This window comes from Populus nigra, chromosome 2 (genome assembly GCF_951802175.1).
Source record: "Populus nigra chromosome 2, ddPopNigr1.1, whole genome shotgun sequence".
NCBI classification, from domain to species: Eukaryota; Viridiplantae; Streptophyta; class Magnoliopsida; order Malpighiales; family Salicaceae; genus Populus; species Populus nigra.
In genome coordinates this window covers 18,944,907-18,949,906 of record NC_084853.1, presented here as the reverse complement: position 1 = coordinate 18,949,906, position 5,000 = coordinate 18,944,907, and positions in this window count along the sequence as shown.

The following is a 5,000-nucleotide window of genomic DNA, read 5'->3' as shown; positions in this document are numbered from 1 at the left end:
GACTGTTGGTCCAGACAAGGGGGCAGCGGCAGCCATGCCAACAGGGGGGAATCGGCAGCGCAGATTTTTCGACGAACATGGGCTGGACGCTGGACTGGCCGGGCCATGCAGGAAAATTCATCGAGGGGACACGCTGAAGAAACAGCGCTGGTTTAGACACGGTGGGCGCAGTGTTGGAATCGGCAGCGCCGATGAAACCGGCAAAGTCGGCAGAATTGGCAGCGGGTGCTGGCGATGGGTCTGGACGGGCTGGATAGTCCAAGGCTCGACGAGAAAGACCGCAGGTTGAGACACTGGGGCAGTGGCAGCCCGCGGGACAGTGTTGGCAGATTCGGCAGCGCAGATTTGTGCGGCTGCAGGTTCGTCGGGGAAAATCGGCAGCGCAGATTTTTCGACGAGCATGGGCTGGACGATGGACTGTCCAGGCCAGGCAGGAAAATTTGTCGAGGGGACACGCTGACGAAACAGCGCTGGTTCAGGCACGGCGGGCAGTGTTGGAATCGGCAGCGCCGACGAAATCGGCAAAGTCGGCAGAATCGGCAGCGCAGATTTTTCGACGAACATGGGCTGGACGCTGGACTGGCCGGGCCATGCAGGAAAATTCATCGAGGGGACACGCTGACGAAACAGCGCTGGTTCAGGCACGGCGGGCAGTGGTGGAATCGGCAGCGCCGACGAAATCGGCAAAGTCGGCAGAATCGGCAGCGGGTGCTGGCGATGGGTCTGGACGGGCTGGATAGTCCAAGGCTCGACGAGAAAGACTGCTGGTTTAGACACTGGGGCAGTGGCAGCCCGCGGGACAGTGTCGGCAGATTCGGCAGCGCAGATTTGTGCGGCTGCAGGTTCGTCGGGGAAAATCGGCAGCGCAGATTTTGCGACGAACATGGGCTGGGCGATGGACTGTCCAGGCCAGGCAGGAAAATTTGTCGAGGGGACACGCTGACGAAACAGCGCTGGTTCAGGCACGGCGGGCAGTGTTGGAATCGGCAGCGCCGACGAAATCGGCAAAGTCGGCAGAATCGGCAGCGCAGATTTTTCGACGAACACGGGCTGGACGGTGGACTGTCCAGGCCAGGCAGGAAAATTTGTCGAGGGGACACGCTGACGAAACAGCGCTGGTTCAGGCACGGCGGGCAGTGTTGGAATCGGCAGCGCCGACGAAATCGGCAAAGTCGGCAGAATCGGCAGCGCAGATTTTTCGACGAACATGGGCTGGACGCTGGACTGGCCGGGCCATGCAGGAAAATTCATCGAGGGGACACGCTGACGAAACAGCGCTGGTTCAGGCACGGCGGGCAGTGGTGGAATCGGCAGCGCCGACGAAATCGGCAAAGTCGGCAGAATCGGCAGCGGGTGCTGGCGATGGGTCTGGACGGGCTGGATAGTCCAAGGCTCGACGAGAAAGACTGCTGGTTTAGACACTGGGGCAGTGGCAGCCCGCGGGACAGTGTCGGCAGATTCGGCAGCGCAGATTTGTGCGGCTGCAGGTTCGTCGGGGAAAATCGGCAGCGCAGATTTTGCGACGAACATGGGCTGGGCGATGGACTGTCCAGGCCAGGCAGGAAAATTTGTCGAGGGGACACGCTGACGAAACAGCGCTGGTTCAGGCACGGCGGGCAGTGTTGGAATCGGCAGCGCCGACGAAATCGGCAAAGTCGGCAGAATCGGCAGCGCAGATTTTTCGACGAACACGGGCTGGACGGTGGACTGTCCAGGCCAGGCAGGAAAATTCGTCGAGGGGACACGCTGACGAAACAGCGCTGGTTCAGACACGGTGGGCGCAGTGTTGGAATCGGCAGCGCCGAGAAAATCGGCAAAGTCGGCAGAATCGGCAGCAGGTGCTGGCGATGAGTCAGGACGGACTGGATAGTCCAAGGCTCGATGAGAAAGACCGCTGGTTTAGACACTGGGGCAGTGGCAGCCCGCGGGGCAGTGTCGGCAGATTCGGCAGCAGTGTCTGCCGATTCGGCAGCGTTGGCTTGTTGGCGCGGGGGGCCGATTCGAGTGGGGACTTGGGCAGCGGGCAGTGAAAGCAAGAGTTTCCCCGATGCTGCCGGGAAAAACGCTCCCCGGGATGGCCGGGTGAGATGACCCGGCGGCCCGCGACGGGTCATTCAATTCCATGCCCCGTCAACATAACTCCCGATGTACTGTTTGCTTTTTCGGAAGAAGAGATCCATCCCCCCATCCTCGGCCAGCCAAAAACGCTCCAATTAATGGCCGGGTGAGATGACCCGGAGGCCCGCGACGCGTCATTCAAATCACTGCCCTATCGGCTACAACTGCTGATGGGTGGGATTAGAGGCCTGCCATGGTGGTGAGGGGCGGCGAGGACCGTGAAAGCTAGAGTTTTTCAGAGGCTGCCGGGAAAAAGGCCCCTCGGGTGGCGGGGTGCGAGGACCAGGCGCGTCATTCAATTCTCTTCCCTATCAACTTGGCTCCCGTTGGCGGGATTGGAGGCCTACTGTTTGTTACAGGGCTAAAATCGTCAGGGGAAGAGCTGACGAAACAATGCTGGTTTGGATGCAGGGGGTAGTGTTGGAATCGGCAGCGCGGACAAAATCGGCAAAGTCGACAAAAAAGACTGTTGGTCTGGACATCGGGGCAGCGGCAGCCATGCCGACAGGGGGGGAAATCGGCAGCACAGATTTGTGCAGCTGCAGGTTCGTCGGGGAAATCGGCAGCGCAGATTTTTCGATGAACATGGGCTGGAAGATGGACTGTCCAGGCCAGGCAGGGAAATTCGTCAAGGGGACACGCTGACGAAACAGCGCTGGTTCAGGCACGGCGGGCAGTGTTGGAATCGGCAGCGCCGACGAAATCGGCAAAGTCGGCAGAATCGGCAGCGGGTGCTGGCGATGAGTCTGGACGATTTATAGTCCAGGGCTTGATGGAAAAGACTGTTGGTCCAGACAATGGGGCAGTGGCAGCGCGGATTTGTGCAGCTGCAGGTTCGTCGGGGAAAATCGGCAGCGCAGATTTTTCGACGAACAGGGGCTGGGCGCTGGACTGGCCGGGCCAGGCAGGAAAATTCGTCAGGGGGGCACGCTGACGAAAACAGGGGCTGCGGAGTGGAAAATCGGCAGCGCAGATTTTTCGACGAACAGGGGCTGGACCGGCCGGGCCAGGCAGGAAAATTCGTCAGGGGGGCACGCTGACGAAAAGAGGGGCTGCCGCGTGGAAAATCGGCAGCGCAGATTTTTCGACGAACAGGGGCTGGACGCTGGACTGGGCCAGGCAGGAAAATTCGTCAGGGGGCACGCTGACGAAAAGAGGGGCTGCCGCGTGGAAAATCGGCAGCGCAGATTTTTCGACGAACATTCGTCAGGGGGGCACGCTGACGAAAAGAGGGGCTGCCGCGTGGAAAATCGGCAGCGCAGATTTTTCGACGAACATTCGTCAGGGGGGCACGCTGAGGAAAACAGGGGCTGCCGCGTGGAAAATCGGCAGCGCAGATTTTTCGACGAACAGGGGCTGGATGCTGGACCGGCCGGGCCAGGCAGGAAAATTCGTCAGGGGGGCACGCTGACGAAAAGAGGGGCTGCCGCGTGGAAAATCGGCAGCGCAGATTTTTCGACGAACAGGGGCTGGACTGGCCGGGCCAGGCAGGAAAATTCGTCAGGGGGGCACGCTGACGAAAAGAGGGGCTGCCGCGTGGAAAATCGGCAGCGCAGATTTTTCGACGAACAGGGGCTGGACGCTGGACTGGGCCAGGCAGGAAAATTCGTCAGGGGGGCACGCTGACGAAAACAGGGGCTGCCGCGTGGAATGGCAGCCTACACGCAGATGCGAATTCGGCAGCGCACGATGGCTTGAGCAGGTCATGGGTTCGACTTGGCGCGATCTGAAACCTGGACGAGGGACTGTCGACGCTGGACGAGCCAGCGCGGTGGCCTGTCGTGCCCCGTTCAGGGGGGGCCTGCCGCGGAGACAGCCCTCGCGGGCTCGACAGCGCAGGCCAGCGTCCCCGACGTCGCTGGCCGCGGCAGGCGAGCTGCCGGGGTTCCCGCATTCCTACAAGAAAACGTCGTGCTTTCCACATGAAACCAATCCAGTAAAATCAGCCATATTTTTATGAGGCTGCCCACTGAATTTGGGGTCATTCCGGGCCGGTTCCTAGTTTTGCGGATTTACTCGATTTCTAATGGTAGGAAAATTAAAACAAATACTTCCCGACCTCGAAAAATTCTGGGAAAATTAATGAAGGTGGATTGGATTTTTGCCAACCTCTGTGCAAAATTTCAGCTCAAAATACCAAGAAATGAATTTTTTAGAGGGGGGGTGACAGCTGGGACCTAGTAGTGTCTCCCCCTGCCAGAGCTGCAATGACACTTATTGCTCTTTAGGGAGCCACCAGGCCGGCGCCCCTCAAAGACCACACGCGCGCGCGCGCCCGCCCGCGCTGGGCGCTGGGGCGCTGGGGCCTGAGGGCCTGGGGCCCTTGGGGGCCCTTGGGCGCTTGGGCGCGCGCGCGCGGCCCCCGCAGCCATGCCGCGCTGCGCGACGCGCGGACAGCCCCTGCTGGCTTGCTCTCTCGCCCGCGGGGGGGCTGCCTTCGGGCCCTGGCCCCCCGCGCTCTGGCCTGCCCCCCGCGTGGGAGAGGCTAGGCGCTGCAGGGGCCAGCCCGACGTCGCTGGCCGCGGCAGGCGAGCCGCCGGGGTTCCCGCATTCCTACAACAAAACGTCGTGCTTTCCACATGAAATCAATCCAGTAAAATCAGCCATATTTTTATGAGGCTGCCCACTGAATTTGGGGTCATTCCGAGCCGGTTCCTATTTTTTCCGATTTCCTCGATTTTTAATGGTAGGAAAATAAAAAAAAATACTTCCCGACCTCGAAAAATTCTGGAAAAATTAATAAAGTTGGATTGGATTTTTGCCAACCTCTGTGCAAAATTTCAGCTCAAAATACCAAGAAATGAATTTTTTAGAGGGGGGGTGACAGCTGGGACCTAGTAGTGTCTCCCCCTGCCAGAGCTTCAATGACACTTATTGCTCTT